The sequence below is a fragment of the Ornithorhynchus anatinus genome, chromosome 1, assembly GCF_004115215.2.
Source record: "Ornithorhynchus anatinus isolate Pmale09 chromosome 1, mOrnAna1.pri.v4, whole genome shotgun sequence".
Classification (NCBI taxonomy): domain Eukaryota; kingdom Metazoa; phylum Chordata; class Mammalia; order Monotremata; family Ornithorhynchidae; genus Ornithorhynchus; species Ornithorhynchus anatinus.
Window position 1 is genome coordinate 78,367,177 of NC_041728.1, and position 20,734 is coordinate 78,387,910.

A 20,734-nucleotide genomic window follows, 5' to 3' on the forward strand; every position below is an offset into this window, starting at 1 on the left:
GAGGCTGACACAATAATTCATTCATTCATTCATTCATTAAATAGTATTTATTGAGCGCTTACTATGTGCAGAGCACTGTACTAAGCGCTTGGGATGAACAAGTCGGCAACAGATAGAGACAGTCTCTGCCGTTTGACGGGCTTACAGTCTAATCGGGGGAGACGGACAGACAAGAACAATGGCAATAAACAGCGTCAAGGGGAAGAACATCTCGTAAAAACAATGACAACTAAATAGAATCGAGGCGATGTACAATTCATTAACAAAATAAATAGGGTAACGAAGATATATACAGTTGAGCGGACGAGTACAGTGCTGTGGGGATGGGAAGGGAGAGGTGGAGAAGCAGAGGGAAAAGGGGAAAATGAGGCTTTAGCTGCGGAGAGGTAAAGGGGGGATGGCAGAGGGAGTAGAGGGGGAAGAAGAGCTCAGTCTGGGAACGTCTCTTGGAGGAGGTGATTTTTAAGTAGGGTTTTGAAGAGGGAAAGAGAATCAGTTTGGCGGAGGTGAGGAGGGAGGGCGTTCCAGGACCGCGGGAGGACGTGACCCGGGGGTCGACGGCGGGATAGGCGAGACCGAGGGACGGTGAGGAGGTGGGCGGCAGAGGAGCGGAGCGTGCGGGGTGGGTGGTAGAAAGAGTGAAGGGAGGAGAGGTAGGAAGGGGCAAGGTGATGGAGAGCCTTGAAGCCTAGAGTGAGGAGTTTTTGTTTGGAGCGGAGGTCGATAGGCAACCACTGGAGTTGTTTAAGAAGGGGAGTGACATGCCCAGATCGTTTCTGCAGGAAGATGAGCCGGGCAGCGGAGTGAAGAATAGACCCGAGCGGGGCGAGAGAGGAGGAAGGGAGGTCAGAGAGAAGGCTGACACAGTAGTCTAGCCGGGATATAACGAGAGCCCGTAATAGTAAGGTAGCCGTTTGGGTGGAGAGGAAAGGGCGGATCTTGGAATAATCCATTTGGGATGTTATGAGAGCTATTTTATAAATAGTGGCTAAGAACAAAATTTGTCATTATGAACATTTCAATTCTCTCTAGAGATTTCCAACATTCATTTTCATTATTTTATTTGATTTTTTTTTTGGCTTCAGTAGCATTGTGAACTAGATTGTTTCGTTTGAATTTACAGAAATTCCAGAGCTGGAAAAAATTATCTTCTAACATCATTACTTTGTTTAGATGATTATAAAATCAATTTAACTTTTGAAAATGTTGGTAAGGAATTAGAAAACAGGTCTAAATTCCACAGTCCTCTCCAGCAGAACTACAGATTGAATCAATAACATGAAATATACTTCAATGAAAACTTGCAGTCTCATCACAAGACTTTAATAGTGTAATCTTGTTTATATTGAACAAGATTCCATCTATTTTCCAGATTTCATATTAAAGGTCAGTTAAGAAGAAACATGTTTCCCTAATAATCTGGTTTTAAAATGAATGGGATATAATTTTGATTCAGGAAATATAGCATTGCCTAGACTTTTCTATTCCCAGATCACCATATTGAGCATCTTGGATTTTGGACCAACTCTTAGGAACCTAAGAAATATTGTACTAGCCACACTAGGGATCTGAATTCTGTCTCTAACAAAAAGAATGTTTGGAAGACCAGTGTAGTGGTTACCCTACTTGACATCTACCCTAGTGGTTATTGATGTGCTATGTAGTATTTCTTTCCAAATATTCAAATTTCATTCAAATTACTCATTATGGACTTTCATCTACCAGTTTATCATAATTCTTCTTAATTTACTGATATTTTCAAGTTGCTCAACTTTCTGTGAAAACACATTCTATATTTCCACTACCTGTTTGTGAAAGTGTTACGAGAATGAAAATGCAGTGAAGCAAAATTCCAGGGCACATGGATTGAGTTATTCTCGTTTTGAGACAGGAACCCAGATTTCAAGACTGGGATCTAGAAGACCTTGAGAAATGGTAATTCAAATACATTCAGCAACTATGTTAGAAAAGCAAATATATGGTTGATTAAATTAACCATAGTACAAAATCCATTAGACTCATGGTCAGGGATCATGTCTACAATCTCTCCTCTATTTTTCTCTCCCAAACATCTCTAGTACAGTGCTTTCATTCATTCATTCATTCATTCATTCATTCATTCATTCATTCATTCATTCGTATTTATTGAGCGCTTACTATGTGCAGAGCACTGTACTAAGCGCTTGGGTTGAACAAGTCGGCAACAGATAGAGACAGTCCCTGCCGTTTGACAGGCTTACAGTCTAATCGGGGGAGACGGACAGACAAGAACAATGGCAATAAATAGAGTCAAGGGGAAGAACATCTCGTAAAAACAATGGCAACTAAATAGAATCAAGGCAAAGTACAATTCATTAACAAAATAAATAGGGTAATGGAAATTTATGCAGTTGAGCGGACGAGTACAGTGCTGTGGGGATGGGAAGGGAGAGGTGGAGGAGCAGAGGGAAAAGGGGAAAAAGAGGGTTTAGCTGCGGAGAGGTAAAGGGGGGGTGGCAGAGGGAGTAGGGGAGAAGAGGAGCTCAGTCTGGGAAGGCCTCTTGGAGGAGGTGAGTTTTAAGTAGGGTTTTGAAGAGGGGAAGAGAATCAGTTTGGCGGAGGTGAGGAGGGAGGGCGTTCCAGGACCGCGGGAGGACGTGGCCCAGGGGTCAACGGCGGGATAGGCGAGACCAAGGGACGGTGAGGAGGTGGGCGGCAGAGGAGCAGAGCGTGCGGGGTAGGTGGTAGAAAGAGAGACGGGAGGAGAGGTAGGAAGGGGCAAGGTGATGGAGAGCCTTGAAGCCTAGAGTGAGGAGTTTTTGTTTGGAGCGGAGGTTGATAGGCAACCACTGGAGTTGTTTAAGAAGGGGAGTGACATGCCCAGATCGTTTCTGCAGGAAGATGAGCCAGGCAGCAGAGTGAAGAATAGACTGGAGCGGGGCAAGAGAGGAGGAAGGGAGGTCAGAGAGAAGGCTGACACAGTAGTCTAGCTGGGATATAACGAGAGCCTGTAGCAGTAAGGTAGCCGTTTGGGTGGAGAGGAAAGGGCGGATCTTGGCAATATTGTAGAGGTGAAACCGGCAGGTCTTGGTAACGGATAGGATGTGCGGGGTGAACGAGAGAGACGAATCAAGGATGACACCGAGATTGCGGGCCTGAGAGACAGGAAGGATGGTCGTGCCATCCACGGTGATAGAGAAGTCTGGGAGAGGACCGGGTTTAGGAGGGAAGATGAGGAGCTCAGTCTCGCTCATGTTGAGTTTTAGGTGGCGGGCCGACATCCAGGTGGAGACGTCCCGGAGGCAGGAGGAGATGCGAGCCTGAAGGGAGGGGGAGAGGACAGGGGCGGAGATGTAGATCTGCGTGTCATCTGCGTAGAGATGGTAGTCAAAGCTGTGAGAGCGAATGAGTTCACCAAGGGAGTGAGTGTAAATGGAGAACAGAAGAGGGCCAAGAACTGACCCTTGAGGAACTCCAACAGTTAAAGGATGGGAGGGGGAGGAGGCTCCAGCGAAGGAGACCGAGAATGACCGGCCAGAGAGGTAAGAGGAGAACCAGGAGAGGACAGAGGCCGTGAAGCCAAGGTGAGATAAGATATGGAGGAGGAGGGGATGGTCGACAGTGTCAAAGGCAGCAGAGAGGTCAAGGAGGATTAGAATGGAGTAGGAGCCATTGGATTTGGCAAGAAGGAAGTCATGGGTGACCTTAGAGAGAGCAGTCTCGGTAGAGTGGAGGGGACAGAAGCCAGATTGGAGGGGGTCTAGGAGAGAATGGGAGTTAAGGAATTCTAAGCATCGATTGTAGACGACTTGTTCTAGGATTTTGGAAAGGAAGGGTAGTAGGGAGATAGGGCGATAACTGGAGGGGGAAGTGGGGTCAAGAGTGGGTTTTTTAGGATGGGGGAGACGTGGGCATGTTTGAAGGCAGCGGGGAAGGAACCATTGGAGATTGAGTGGTTAAAAATAGAAGTTAAGGAAGGGAGGAGGGCAGGGGCGATGGTTTTAAGAAGGTGAGAGGGAATGGGGTCCGAGGCACAGGTGGAGGGGGTGGCATTTGCGAGGAGGGAGGAGATCTCCTCTGAGGATACTGCAGGGAAGGATGGGAAAGTAGGGGAGAGGGTTGGTGGGGGGGAGGGGAGAGGCGGAGGGGTGACTTGGGGGAGCTCAGACCTGATTGTGTTGATTTTCGTGAGGAAATAGGTGGCCAGATCATTGGGGGTGAGAGATGGGGGAGGGGGAGGAACAGGGGACCTAAGGAGAGAGTTAAAGGTCCAGAACAATCGGCGGGGGTGATGGGCATGGGTGTCGATGAGGGAGGAGAAGAAGGTTTGCCTGGTGGAGGAGAGGGCAGAGTTAAGGCAGGAAAGGATAAATTTGAAGTGTGTGAGGTCGGCTTGGTGCTTGGACTTTCGCCAGCAGCGCTCAGCAGCTCGAGCATAGGAGCGTAGGAGGCGGACAGAGGAAGTGATCCAGGGCTGTGGGTTAGTGGAGCGAGAGCGGCGGAGGGAAAGGGGGGCAAGAGAGTCGAGATAAGTAGAGAGGGTGGAGTTGAGAGCGGAGACCTGATCATCGAGAGTGGGAAGAGAGGACAGGGCGGCAAGGTGAGGAGAGATGCTATTGGAAAGACGGATGGGATCGAGAGAGCGGAGGTCTCTGTGGGGCAGTAGCGAAGATTTGCAGGAGGAGGGAGTGTGAGAGATGAGGCAGGTGAGAAGGTTATGGTCAGAGAGAGGGATTTCAGAGTTGGTGAGGGAGGAGATAGTGCAGCGTGGATGACTTTCCACATAGTAAATCACTTAATGGTATTTTTTGAGCACTTACTGCATGCAGAGCACTGAACTGAATGCTCAGTAGAGTACAATACCATGGAGTTGGCAGATATGAACATTTTGGCAAAGGAATGAGTGTTTAATGTTAAACTGTACTCTCTCAAGCACTTAGTACAGTGCTCTATACACAATAAGCACTCAATAAATAAGATTGAATGAATTATCTATTCTCACAAGGAGTTAGAGGACTAGTGGCAAGACCCCAGACCTGGGAATCAGAAGACCTGGATTCTACACCCAGCTCTGCCACTTGCATTCTGTTTGACCTTAGGTAAGTTACTTAACTCCTCTGGGCCTCATTTACTTCATCTATAGGTGGGGACTGTGAACCTCATATGGTACAATGACTCTGTCCAATCTGATTATCTTGTATCAACTCCAGAGCTTAGTACAATGCTTGGCATATACTAGGTACTCAATGAATGCCATTAAAAGAAAAGGATTTTACAGTCTAGAATAAAGAGCTTACATTCTAGTATGAGCTTAGTAAATAGCATTGTTTGACTATGATTTGATAACATAACGATAATTATAATGACATATGATACATTATAATACTTATAATAACATGATAACTGACACTGTCCTCTCCTGGTTCTCCTCCTCTCTCTCTCATTTCAGGCTCTTACAGAGGTTCCTTCTCTGCTTCCCAATTGCTAATTGTGGGAATACAACAACAACCTACTACAGTCCTACTGCAACCTACTAAAACCTCCAACCCCCTACTATAACCCAGACTACATTCTTCGCTCTTCTAATGCTATCCTTCTTACTGTACCTCAATGTCATCTATCTCACCATCAACCTCTTGCCCACATCCTGTTTCTGGACTGAAATACCCTCCCTAATATCTGACAGAAAACTACTCTGCCCTGCTTCAAACTTTTATTGAAGGCACATCTCCTCCAAGAGGCCTTCCATGACTAAGCCCTTTTTCCTTTTCTTCAAGTCCCTTCTGTGGCAATCTGACTTGCTCCCTTTATTCATATTCCCTCCCAGGCCAATACCACTTATGTATATCCGCAATTTGGTTATTCATATTGATGCCTGTCTCCCCCTCCTGACTGTAAGCTTGTTGTGGGCAGGGAATGAGTCTGTCACAGTGTACTTTCCCAAGCATTCAATAAATATGATCGATTGACTGAATGAATGACTCAGGGATCAGTTCTGGGTCCCCATCTATGTCCACTCCCTTGGAGAGCTCATTCTGTCTCTCAAGCCTGCAAGTATCATCTCTACACAGATAATTCCCAAATCTACATCTCTGGCCCTAATCTCTCTCCCCTGAAGTCTTGTATCTCCTTTTACCTTATGGACCTCTCTAATTGGATGTCTCACTGACACCTCAAATTTATCATGTCCAAAACAGAATTCCTCATATTCCCTGCCCTCAGTGACTTTCCCTTCACTGTAGACATCACCACTGTCCTCATTCATTCATTCATTCAATCATCTTTATTGAGCACTTACTATGTACAAAGCACTGTACTAAGCACTTGGAATGTACAGTTCAGCAACAGATAGAGACAATCCCTGCCCAACAATGGGTTCACAGTCTAAACTGGGGAGACAGACAACAAAACAATACAGAAAATAACAAAACAAGAAGTCTGGCATAAATTTCATCAAGATAAATAAAATCATAGATATAAATACATCATTAACAAAACAGAGTAATAAATAATATATACAAGTACCCAGGTATAATCCTCTACTCATCTCCCTCATTCAACCTATATATTGAATCTATCACTAAATTCTATTAGTTCAAGATTCAAAACATCACTAAAAGCCACCCTTTCCTTTCCATTCAAGGTGCTATTGGGTTAATCCCTCTTTGATTACATCCTCAGCCTACTTTCTGATCTCCGTGCCTCCTGTCTCTCCCCATCTCCCCATTCCAGTCCACACTTCACTCTTATGCCTGAATCATTTTTCTAAAAAAAATTCAGTTCATGTTTCCCCGCTCATCAAGAACCTCCAGTGGTTGCCCATCTACCTCCATATCAAACAGAAATTTCTTACGATAGGCTTTTAAAGTATTCATTCTTTGCCCTAATTTATTATTTCGTACTACAACTCATCCCACATGCTTCATTTCTCAAATGCCAACCCACTCCCTGTACCTAGATTTCATCTATCTCATGACTGACCCTTCATCCATGTCTTGCTCCTGGCCTGGAATGCCCTCCCTTTAGATCTCCAACAGATCACTCTCCCCACCTTCAAAGCCATATTAAAAGCACAAAGCCTCAAGATGCTTTTCCCTACTAAGCCATCATTTCCTCTTCTCCCACTCGTTCTGTATTGACCTTGCACTTGGATTCGCTCCCCTTATTTGCGCCTCCCTCAGCCCTACTACACGTCAGTCTCTCTTCTAAACTGTGTAAGCTGACTGTGGGCATTGAAGGTGTCTCTCAAATCTGTTATATTGTATAGAACTCAGGTCCTCTGACTCACAAGACATACTGCTTCCCTACCTGATTCACTAGCATTCTTCTAGCAGACTAATGAAGCACAGCTCTGGTATAAGAAATATCTCACAGTGCACTTTTTGTGATGGTGGAGGTTTTTATGGTGGTATCAGGGGGAAGCAATGATAGTGGTGAGGGGATGGCATCTCCACTACAGATGCCAGACCTTCCCTAAATCACTGCTGGGTGGCATTCTTAGATGATCAGCAACCACAGCCTGCCTAGCTTCTCCCAACCTCCTTTAGGGAAGGGAACATATCTACCATCTCCATTATACTGTACTATCCCAAGTCCTTAGTACAGTGCTCTGCCCACAGTAAGTGCTCAATAACTGTGATTGATTGTTTGCATTGATTATCTTGTATCTACCCCCATTGCTTAGTATAGAGATTAACATATAATAATAATAGTAATGATGGTATTTGTTAAGAGCTTACTATGTGCTGAACACTGTTCTAAGCACTGGGGTAGATACAGGATAATCAGATTGTCCCACGTGAGGCTCACAGTCTTAATCCCCATTTTACATGAGGTAACTGAGGCACTGAGAAGTTAAGTGACTTGCTCAAAGTCACACAGCTGACAGGTGGAGGAGCTGGAATTAGAACCCATAACCTCTGACTTCTAAACCCGTGCTCTTTCCAACATGTAAAGGGTCCCTGTCAAATACCACAATTATTATATGTATTTATAGGGAAGAGGTTTAAAGAGTTAATTTTTATATGGGTTACATTCCATTAAAACTTTTTCAAAATGCAATTGTCTTTATTTAGAATTGTATTGCATGCTAGAAAAATACCCATCCATTTCTTCTTGATCTACTTAAGAGTAATTCATGTACTCTTGTAAATCTGAATTACCTCTCAAAAAATATTGTTATTGTTAGCAATATAAAGACCGTGGCTTAAACCATGACCTTATTTTAACTTGCTGTTGCAAACCTCTTAGGCAACCAATCTTAGTGAATTTACTGAGGCAGAAGGTCCTCATAGTTTAAACAATGTTTTATCAACTCAAAGGCCAAGAATTCCTCTCCTTGTTCTGTCTCTAAAGTGGGATATAATGCTGCCTAGGACATTAAACCTCTCTCATTCAGTTGTTTGATTTTTTTTTCACATATTGCCATAATTATTTGATAAAGTGATTGTCAAGCATGTTTTAAAAAGAAGCAAGTCAATACATTCTGGAAAATAGATACATAATATAAAAAAAATTGTGTGAATCAGGCCCAACAGTGTACTTTCCACAGTATTACATGATAGATGTATATTTCAGGTGGAAAACATTTTTTATACAACTTATTTGCTGGTGCAGGCCAAAGGCACCATTTTTTCACTTTTAATGATACTGAGTACAGTCTCTGCTTATGAGTGCTCAATAAATACCATTGATATAACTGAACTCTAGATTCGGGTGAGAATAGGTTTCATTATACTACTAAATAGGGAAACAGCATGGCATAGTGGCTATAGCACCGGCCTGGGAGTAGGAAGGTCATGGGTTTTAATCAAAGCTCCATCATTTGTCTGCTGTGTGATCTTGGGCAAGTGGCTTAACTTCTCTATGCCTCAGCCAGCTCCTCTGTAAAATGGGGATTGAGAATGTGAGCTCCATATAGGACACGGACTGTGTCCAACCCAATTTGCTTGTATACACCCTTGAGCTTACTACAGTGTCTGGTACATAGTAAATGCTTAAAAAACCACTATGATTATTTATTTATTTATTACTAGCTTTAGTGCCCACTTTTTTAATTTTATGTGCTTTGTAAGGTCACTACTACATTAGCACACATAATAGGTGCTTAATAAATTCCATAATTTATGCAGACGTAACCCAGAATACTTCCTTGAAAAGGTAGGTGCATTATTAATCACTGTATGGTGAGGTCCTTTTTTCCATAGACTGAAATTCAATGACCGTTTATTTCCATAAAGGAAATATTGTACTTGTGTACTTTTTGTGAAAAGTGAGACAGATAATAGCCTGAATTTTCCCAGAAATAGTTTTATTTTGATAAAAAAGCAATAGATGAAGGATCATACAGGCAATTTTGATTTGTTTATAAAAGAAAGTTATGTTTTACCAACACCATTGTTAAACAATTCTTATTTGTGTGGAATTGCTTTATTTGTGAAATACATTTGCCATTCGATTATATGTTAAAATTGCATCGCTGGGGGAAACAAGTTTCCAAGTATGATGCATGCATTTCTTCTGAGTGATGGAAAATAGGTTCATATTTATAACTTTTTATGATTGATGTTTTTTATTATGATTTTTAATAGACAGCATTCTGAAAATTTGAATTGCTAACAACTAGATCTATTCATCAAACATGGCCCATGTGAAATATACATTGATTTTTAATTTCATGAGGTACGTGACACTTAAAAGAAATTATTATTCATATAATTGGAACATGCCTCAAAGAACAAAATAATTACACATTTTGAAAAGCCAACTGAAAGTTAGATTTTTTTGTATGTCTAGTAAATAATGTTAAGATTGAACAGTTAATATTTAAACTGGGATCCATAGTTTGGTTTGCTATAATTTCCAAATGTAACACATTTATGCATGCATTTATCATTTCTATCAAATTTTACTTCAGGGTTTAACCTACAAGTACTACCCTTTGATTGCCCAGTTGAGGATTTATGCCATGAAATAGATGGAACTAATCATCTCCCTGATAGAACTGATTGAAGGCTTAGCAGTGCACCTACCCTTTCCAAGGGCATGAAATATGACATTTGGAACATTTAACCAAGGTAATGAAATTTAATTCCCAGAGCCTTAAGATTTGAAGTTCGCAAATAAAAAAAATCAGTAGCTGAATCTGCTTAACTATTCTTCAGAAGTTGACTGAGGTGTTGTGTATGTGAAACTCTTTTTCAGAGGTATTAGACTACAGAGAAATTGATTAAAATGGTGAGTTAAGTCACCACATTTTAAAACTGTTCATTTAGTTCAAGAATGAAAAGAAATATCTTCATAAAACAGGAGATACTTGCTTTAGATAGAAGTTTTTTCACAGGATACTAAAGTTTTAATTTTTAGTAATAAAAATCTGATCAGGAATATACAATTCACTACTTATTCTTTTATCTTTAAAGGTCTATAGTGAATCAGCATATTTGCTGGGAAACCTAGTTATAATTTCACTATAACTTGGAAAATGTACAAGTAAGGTGACTGAATGGAAAGAATTATGTTAATTTGCCCCTAGACACAAAAACAGAATTAATATAGGTCACAAAAAAGTATTCGTTCATTCAATTATTTTATTGAGCATTCACTGTGTGCAGAGTACTAAACTAGGTGTTTGGGAAGTACAATACGACAATAAACAGTGACATCCATGCACACAATCATTATAATCTACAATTGGTGAGACAGACATTAATACAAGTAAATAGTTACAGGTATGTATATAAGTGCTTTGGGGGTGGGAAAGGGGAAGAGGAAAGGGTGCAAGTCAGGATGATGCAAAAGGGAGTTGGAGATGAGGAAAAGTGAGGCTTAGTCTCGGAAGGCCTTTTGGATAAGGCTTTGAAGTGGAGAATAACAATAATAATAGTAATGTTGGTATTTGTTAAGTGCTTACTACGTGCTAAAGCACTGTTCTAAGCGCTGGGGTAAATACAGGGTAATCAGGTTGTCCCACATGGGGCTCACAGTCTTAATCCCCATTTTACAGATGAGGTAACTGAGGCACAGAGAAGTTAAGTGACTTGCCCAAAGTCACACAGCTGAGAAGTGGCAGAGCCAGGATTTGAACCCATGACCTCTGACTCCCAAGCCCGTATCTTTCCACTGAGCCACACTACTCGTTTGTCAGATTAGAGGAGGAGGCATTCCTGGCCTGAAGCACAATGTGGGCGAGCCAGGCATACTGGAAACTACAGTACATAAAATCCAGGGACATATCATACATAATGCTGATACTTCCAGGACATGCAATAATAACAATAATGATGGCTTACTAAGTGCTCACTAGTGACAAGCACTATACCAAAGAACTGTGGTGGGTACAAGCTAATCAGGTGGTTACAGTCCCTGTCCCATATGGGGCTCATAGTCTCAATCTCCATTTACACAAGAAGGAACAGAGACATAGAGAAGTGAAGTGACTTGCCCAAGCTCAGATAGCAGACCAGTGGTAGAGCCGGGATTAGTTCTTTCCTACTTGAACCCTAGGGAAGCTGCATGGCCTAGTGAAAAGACAAGGGCCTTGGGAGTCAAAAGATTTAGATTCTAATCCCAGCTCCACCACTTTGTTGTGTGACCTTGTACAAGTCACTTCACTTCTTTGTGCTTCAAGAACTTCATCTGTAAAATGGAGATGAAACCTTCATTCTGATTTAGACTGTGAGCCCATGTTGGACATGAACTGTGTTTAACCTGATTGTCTTATATCTATTCCAGCCCTTAGCACATAGTAAGAAATTAACAGACACCATTTAATAAAAATAGAACAAAAAATGTATGCCTTTTTGTTGCCCTAACATGAATACCAACCTATGATGGATAAAATTATGTTAACTCGATATATGCCATTGTCATTGTCAGTGGGGTTATTGGGAACAACTTTAGAAGCCTTGACCTGCCTTTCTGAAGTGGTTAGATCCTGTGGAAACAGGCAATGCCTTAAATCTTTCCTGTAAAAGCCCCTCAGGAGATATCTGCAAATACAGAGCACTATATTAAGCTTGTGAGAGTACAAAAACCTTGTAAACCCTCTCTTCAAGATGGTCAGAGTGTATCGGAGAAACAGCTTGAAGAACTCTTTTTCCACAGACTCTTATTTATAACCCCACTACTTATAGGTTGTAAAATTTATAACCCCACTACTTATAGGTTGTAAAAGTATGAATGCACTTCAGGAGATTGTTGAATTGTGTTGCCGTCTATTGCCATTTCCCATCTAGACCATAATGTCTGCTAATTCTGTTATATTGTACTCTCCCAAGTGTAACACAGTGCTCTGAACATAGTAAGTGTTCAATAAATGTGACTGATTGATTGTTGAAATATAAATCAGTCTACTCTTTCCTCTCATCTTCCCTCCCAACCCGGTCTCTCCCAGACTTCCTATCACGTGGATGGCACGACCATCCTTCCCGTCTCTCAGGCCCCAATCTGTGTCATCCTTGCTCGTTCTCGTTCACCCCACACATCCTGTTCCGAGACCTGCGGGTTTCACCTTTACAATATCGCCAAGATCCCTTTCTCTCACCCAAACGGCTACCTTACTGCTACAGGCTCTTACCGGCTAGACACTGTGTCAGCCTCTCTCTGATCCCTTCCTCTCTCGCCCGCTCCAGATTCTTCACTCCGTGCCGCTCATCTTCCTGCAGAAACGATCTGGGCATGTCACTCCCCTTCTTAAACAACTCCAGTGGTTGCTATCAATCTCCGCTCCAAACAAAAACTCCTCACTCTAGGCTTCAAGGGTCTAACACCCTTGCCCCTTCCTACCTCTCCTCCTTCTCTCTTTACTGCCCACCCGCAGCTCCGCTGTCTGCCGCCCACTCCCTCACCGTCCCTCGGTCTCGCCTATCCCGCGTCGTCGACCCCTGGGCCACTCCTCCCGTGTCTGGAACGCCTCCTCCTCACCTCCGCCAAACTGATTCTCTTCCCCTCTTCAAAACCCATTTAAAATCACCTCCTCCAAGAGGCCTTAGACTGAGCTCCTCTTCTCCCTCTACTCTACCACCCCCCCTCTCTGCAGCTTAACCTCTTTCCCCCATTTCCCTCTGTTCCTCCCCCTCTCCTTCCCATCCCTCAGCACTGTACTCGTCCGCTCAACTGTATATTTTCATTACCCTATTTATTTTGTTAATGAAATGTACATCGCCTTGATCTATTTAGTCGCCATTGTTTACGAGATGTTCTTCCCTTGACTCATTCTTGCCATTGTTTGTCTGTCCGTTCCCCGATTAGACTGTAAGCCTTCAAACGGCAGGACTGTCTATCTGTTGCACTTGTTCATTCCAAGCGCTTAGTACGTGCTCTGCACATAGTAAGCACTCAATAAATACTATGAATGAATGAATGAATATGCTGATTACACTTTTTTACTTTCTAATAGGAATGATTCATTTATATTAACTATTTTGTGATCTTCTGTGAAATTTCTCTGCATTTCTACTACTGTATGGAACACTATACAATACATAAAAAATACTATGATGCAGAATATGAACATTGTTCACACTTAACTTCTTCTCTCCTTTCTTTATAAAATGGTGATAGTGGTGGCATCTTTGAACTCATTGGACATTTCCCCAGTATTATATAATGTGGAGGAAAGCCTGTGGGGAATTGAGCATAGCATCCCTACACAACCATTGCTGCTCTCTAAAGTGTTAAATATGAAAAAACGTTTCGCATGTTATTCTTTAAGTTATGCATCATAGTTATTGCCCGTTTTTGTCTATACTGGTTACTCTAAACTCTATAGTTAAATCACTTTTTTCACATGGTATTTAAAATGAGAATAAAGCAAAACAAACACTATGTTAGATGGCCATTTATTAGTCAGTCTTGAGTTCTTCTTCTGGGTTAAGCGTAACTTCCCAGCCACCAGGGGGGGATGGGATGGGGCATATTTGGGTGATAAGTCTTTATACAGCATGGCTCAAAATCCAAAAGCTCTTTTGTTCCTGCCTTCTCTGGAGACTTTGACTTTCTTTGGAGAAGATCAGCCAGGGACAAGTGGTGGTTTTTCTCTCTTTGCTAACTAGTACTGGTGTGTTATTGGCAAGGGAGCTAAGAATTATGCTGAGATTTATGAATCTATCCTTTTCCCAGCCAAAGTTTTAGAGTCAAGGAGGCTATGAGCTCTGAGGCGTGGCCCAAAGCACATGGTAATCGCTTCTTCATTCCTTAATGACTCCGGATGAGTGAAGTTTAAATCTCCATTTGTGTACTTCCCTTTTAATCTCCTCATATTATTTTAGACTGTAACTTTTATTAAAATGTAATTTGCAACCAACTATTTAATAATTGTAATCTGCTCCTCAAAATTTTACAAAGTTTTCTTTGGTCGTTGGGCCAGACTTGATCAATTAAGTGCTTACAGGGGGTTTAGCACTCACTGTACTCTGCACTTGGGATACAACAGAGTGGGAGACAGGTTCCCTCACAGCAGCTTACATTCTAGAAGAGGAGACAGACATTAATATCAGCGATTACACAAAAGACTGTACCTAATCTCAGTTATTCTTTTATCCCAGTATTTAGCAGTGATTTATAGTAATCAAAGGGAAAAGACAAGCTCTTCCCAGATTTTTTTAGGACAAGTGTCCTGAGATCTTCCTTTTGTAATATGGATACAAAATCAAATCACATTAGCTCCTTGTATTGAACATAATCAATGAGAAGTACTCATCCCCTCAAAGTATAGATTCACATTATGACAGCAACTTGCAATTAGCCATAATGCAGGTGCAGCTTAATTTCTACTCTTGTATAAGAGTGACAGAGAAATGCACTTTAAATTCGAAGATTATATTGCTCCATTATCTATACTTTTCCCTTCACAAGCACTTTAAAATTGTATTTATAATCTACTTTTTAATTAAGGTTCCCTTAACAGAACATCCTACACAGAAAACTACATTATTATTCTAGTTTTTCCACTTAAGCATTTTTATTTTGCTGAGCTGTTCATTGCATAATTTACTTTCTTCTCCAAACATGTTAATGCCAAATTACCATCTTTTTTAAATTTAACTATATCACATTTGGATACACGTATAAAGATTGCAGAAGCAAAGACATTTCATCAAACTACATTTCAGTGTTTGCATGTGTATTTATTTTATTAGATATAACATTTAGTCAAGGGTTTTTATTGATGAGATTAGCATTAATTCATACCTTGGCTTTGTCTTCATTTTTGAAATCTGTAAATAATGGCTATTTGAAAATACTATTTCAAGAAAACTTGGAGTCAAATAATTAGAATATGTATTTACTATGTATCAAACACTATATGAGTGTAGATATAGGACAATCAGTCCTGGGCTACATAGTTTGGGAGAGTTAGGGAAAGTAGTTTCTTATCCATTTTACAGCTGACGAAACTGATTTATAACAATATGCCCAATAATACACAGTAGACCAATGGAAAGTAAGGTCTAGTTCAAGGGAAAACTGACTTCTACGGCCCAAGCAGATCACACTGTGATTAAAGAAAACATAATAAATGTATCCCAACCTAATAGCATGTGAGCCAAATGCTTGGACTTCATAACATAAATTTCTCATGAAAACTGACACAAGATTGACCTGCAAAAAAACAGGTGAAAACTGTCTTTTCCAACCCTGGCCAATCTTCAAGAATACTCTAGCTCTGTTCACCCTCATGTCTGACAATTAGATAAGATAATTTGAATTCACATGTTTCTCAGGTTCAACGCTACAGCAACATGACAACTCAATCATGTAACCCAGTCCTGGATGGACCCCAATTTTGTTTTAGGGACCCATACCTATTTTATAAGATGGTCGGAAGGAATGGAACATTCAAGGAGCTAGGGTGGATGAAAACATTCTCACATATTAATATTCGAGTCAATCTGATCAGAAATCTTTTAGCTTGTCTAAGACCATTATAGTCATTCATGAAAGCAATCAAAGAACATTCTACACTGATTGGATGCTGTTAGGATAAAGCTTTAATTAATCTTTGTAGTGAAATCAAACAAAATGGTTGAACTAGCCCTTAGGGTTTTAAATAAAGAATCTAATTTGTGCATGGAAAGAGTCAAAGGTGGATGATCAAGAGATCAAAAACACTGATCAAAACAACGGCAGAGACTCAAGTTTTACTGCACTGAAAAAAGCAATGGTAAACTACTTCCGTATCTTTACCATGAAAAACTCTATACTCTATGGATACACATACCAGAATGACTTTTTGGCAGAATATGGACATTTGAAGTGGCTGTATCCATGGAGTCACTACCTGTTAGAAACAACTTGATGGTATTGAACGAGAGACTCCAACAGGAAGAGGGGAACAGACTGTCATAAATCTATGTGCTGGCAATCTTTCGTGGTAGTACATTCTCTCCTTTTAGCTTCTCACATGTAGGTTGTTTATTGTTTTTTTAATTAGGCTTTTGCTATCCAAGCTAGCACACCACACAAAAAGAACTTATATACATTATCTTATGGATGTGAACATGCAATCAGGATTTCGAAGATTGAATTGGTTCTGTTGTCACTCAGATAAGGAGGAAATTAGGAAGAAAGTGTAGAATATTTCAATATTCACAGCCCCTCTTGCCTATTGAAAGGAGGCATTTCAAAACATGGAAATCTTCCAACAGCAAACCTTGCCATATGGGAGGAAGTCACTTCAGCAGTGAGAACTATGAAAAATGCAAAATACCTGCTGTAATCTATAGGTATTTGGGACACCTGCTTAGGCACATACACAAGCTCTTACTCACAGAATCACCACTGAAAACTGCTACAAGATCTCAGAGATGCACTATCATCAAGACCTTCAAGCAGAATCTCTGTCATTAGCTTTGAAGGACCCAACAGCTCCTCTTCCTACTTATCCTGGCTTCTCTATCACTGTTCCCCAAATCACACTCCTTCTTACCTCAATAACATGCTCACTACTCTCATCTCCTTGCTACCAACCTCTTGTTCATCATGCTCTACTTCCACCTGGCCCTCCTCCATATCCTGTAGAACACTTTTATCTCATCTTTACAGCAATTTAAATCATATCTCTTAGTCCCTAGGACCTTTCCTGATTAATTGCTTATCTTCCCACCCTATTCTTCTCCTACTATTTCTTTAATTCTTCTATATCTCTTTAATCTTGGGCACACACTCTCCTGCATCTAATACATATATACACAACTTTAAACCTATCATGTCCCACTACCAGTAATTTATTTTAGTGTCTGAATCCCCTTCTAGATTGTGAGATGCTGGAGGGCAGAGGTCAACTAACTCTATTGTTTAGCACTATGGCCCTGTGCAAAATAAGCACTCACAGACAACTGACTGAGTCACAAGAAAATTGGAAAGATGATATTGGAGCCATTATTCTTTATAGCTGGGAAAACCAGAGAATTCAAGAGGATTTTGAATAACTTATGGAAAAACTGTACCTATTGAACATAGTATAGTGGATAGAGCATGACCCTGGGAGTCAGAAAGTTCTGGGTTCTAATCCTCTCTGCCACGTCTGCTGTGTGATCTTGAGTAAGTCACTTCACTCTTCTGGGCCTTAGTTACCTCATCTGTAAATGGGGTTAAGAATGTGAGCCCCATGTAGGCAAGGACTGTGTCTAACCTGATTAACCTGTATCTACCCAGCATTTATAACAGTGCTTGGAACATATTAAGCACTTAACAAGTACCATAATTATTATTATTTTTCTTCCCAGAATCAAAATGTAGCTTCGAATCTCAGTATAAAATAGTGGACGTTGGTTTTGCTGTATGTCAGTTACAGAAAAGCACAAGTAGAAAGTTAGAGAGTTAGAGAATTAAAGAGCTCTGTTCTAAGCAACAGCTTGACTGAGGTAATAGAGGTGGGAAGTCAAGAGAAAGGAAGTGTTTGGAGGTAACCTGGGAGGAACAAAGAGAGTTAGTTAAGGAAGAGCAGGGGAAGAACCTAACAGGTATAGAAAAAATTGGTGAAGAGCCTTAAAGCCAACGGTATGGAGATGTGGAAGAAAATGAAAGGCCTATGTCTGATCATAAAGTCGAGAAATGTTTGCTGAGCAACACTATAAGATAATTCATGCAGCAATGAGTGTAGTATAGATTGGATGTCAGAGAGTCTCTAGGCAGAAAGACTAACAAGGCAGCCAATACAATGATCTATCCACAATACGACCACTACCTGTATCAGGGTGACAACAGTTTATGATGGAAAGAAAGAGGAAGTCATGTATTGATAGTTTCAAACTACAAACAGCAAACACTTGTCATTTGCTAATTCTGTAGTCTCAAATACTATGGTATAAGGAACAGCTTAATAGCACTCAATAAAACATATTAATTAATGACAATGAATCTATCAGTGTTACTGAATCAATTCATCCGGCACACATGGAGAGGATTTCACCAGGACAGCTATATGTGCAGATTATGAAGCTTAGTATTTTCATTAATATTACAAAACATCAGGATGTTTGGATTTAAGATTTAAAATAAAACTAGCAAAACAAACATAACATACTTAACCTCTTAATCCTAACCCTCCCTCTGCTAATCCATTTTTGATTTCTGATTTATACATGTATCCAAACCTATCTTGAACTTATCGATATTTTTGGCCAACACAATTTACTATAGTAATTAAGATAAAAGAATAAACACATATTCAATATGATAGTTTTAAGATCAGAGCTTTACCATTTCTTTTTTTCACTGTACCACTCTGATGATTTGTGGTCTTTAATCTATACATGTTTACAACTGTTTTGGAAGTAAGGACAATCTCAAGCTTAGTGGAGTGGTGAAAGAGCTAGTTGACCAGAGGGAAGGATAATAACAATAATAATAAAAAAACCTCTTAAATAAATCTTACAAACTTTAACAATAAATAATGTTGGTATTTGTTAAGCACTTACTATGCGCCAAGCACTGTTCTAAGCACTGAGGTAGATACAAGGTAATCAGGTTGTCCCATGTGGGGCTCACAGTCTTCATCCCCATTTTACAGATGAGGTCACTGAGGCACAGAGAAGTTAACTGTCTTGTCCAAGATAACCCAGCTGACAAGTGGCAGAGTTAGGATTCAAACCCATGACCATAACAATAAATGCTATCATTTACATGAAGGACACTCAAGAGTTCAGTTTATTTAAAGTAAACTAATCTTTGCCAATCCCCTGATTATTACCAGCCTCCTGATTATAAAGTACTGATGCTTAGATCTGAATATGAAATTTTCCATGATTTAATGGAGAAGGCATGCTTCTACAGTCAAAATACATCTTGGAAATCTTAATTTTATGACACCAGCATTACTATAAAATATTTAATCGGTAACAGTTTAAAAGATAAAAATTACAAACACCAGTGGATATTTTTAAAACTTTGCCAATACAAATAAACTGCTACACCTATCAAAAGGCATTATCATTTAAGGACAAATCCAGAAGACTTGAGAGCTAAACAAAAGATGAGTTTGAATTTTTAAAAATACAAAAAAAAAAAACTAACCTGGAACTGCAAAAAAATAATTCAAGTATAAGACCAACCTACTGCTAATGCACCAATTATTGACTATTTTGCCATAACTTAGCTTTATCATCCAAGTGATTTGATAGACTCCATTTTTAACAAAAATCTAACTGAGTTAGTGCTTGCATAAACAAAGCTTATTTCACATTAATTTTAGCTTAAGGGATAATTCTCTGGTCACTTTAAAAACTTGCTTTAATAAAATGAAGGACTAATAATGCTGTTGGCAGAATGAAATGAGTTCCAACAAGTGACAGAAATGCTTTCTAAAGTTAATTATATTTGCTTTTCCTTCTCCCTTGGTGTTCATTACCTTTAAATGGAGCCACACACTGGCAGAAGTAATTACCAGGCTGGTCAATGCAGTTGGCTCTATTCTTGCAGGGAAATGAATCACACTCATCTATATCTGTTTCACATCTTGCACCTATGAAAATATAATGAAATGTTTTAAGCACTAGAGAAACAAGCAGGTATCAATCCTTAGTTCTCCGGTTTGTTCAATAATTTGATTCCTCGTGTTGAGAATGGAGACTAAATCAACCAAAGAACTCCACATATATTAGTGTCAGAACCCATTTATTTCACCTTACCACAAACCGCAACAACTTCTTTCTAAATTACAAAACATAGACTAATCTTCCTTAAGTGTGGTGGCATTCAAGGACTGTTTAGATGTGACCTAATTTATCTTCTGCTACTTAGTTTACAGATGGAGTCAGGGTTCCGGATTGCTGCAATGCAAATGAAACATTATTCAGCTACAGATAAAGAGAAATGGGGGAAGAAGCTGTAGCAAATTAGTCCATAGTGTCTTAAAGCATGCCTTGTGGACTAACCATCCTTAAAAAGAAAAAAAAACAATTGACACCACTCACCAGTAAAGCCTTGAGGACAATTGCATTCATTTCCTTTGATAAGATCTGTACATGTTGCTTGATGGTGACAGGGTGATGAGTGGCATCCATTTATGTTGATTTCACAAAGGGTGCCTATAGATTTAAGAGTTGAAAATCAAACTACTGGAGAACCCATCTATTTCATTCAACTATATTGTCTTTACATTTTTCTTCCAACACTATTCTCCAATTTAATCAGTCTATCTTTCTTTTTCTGTATCCTGCTCAGTCTGCATTTCTAATCTGGAACTTGGATCTTTTAGATTAGAATTCTTTCTTAGTTTTCTATAATATGGGAAAATCATCTTGACTATCAC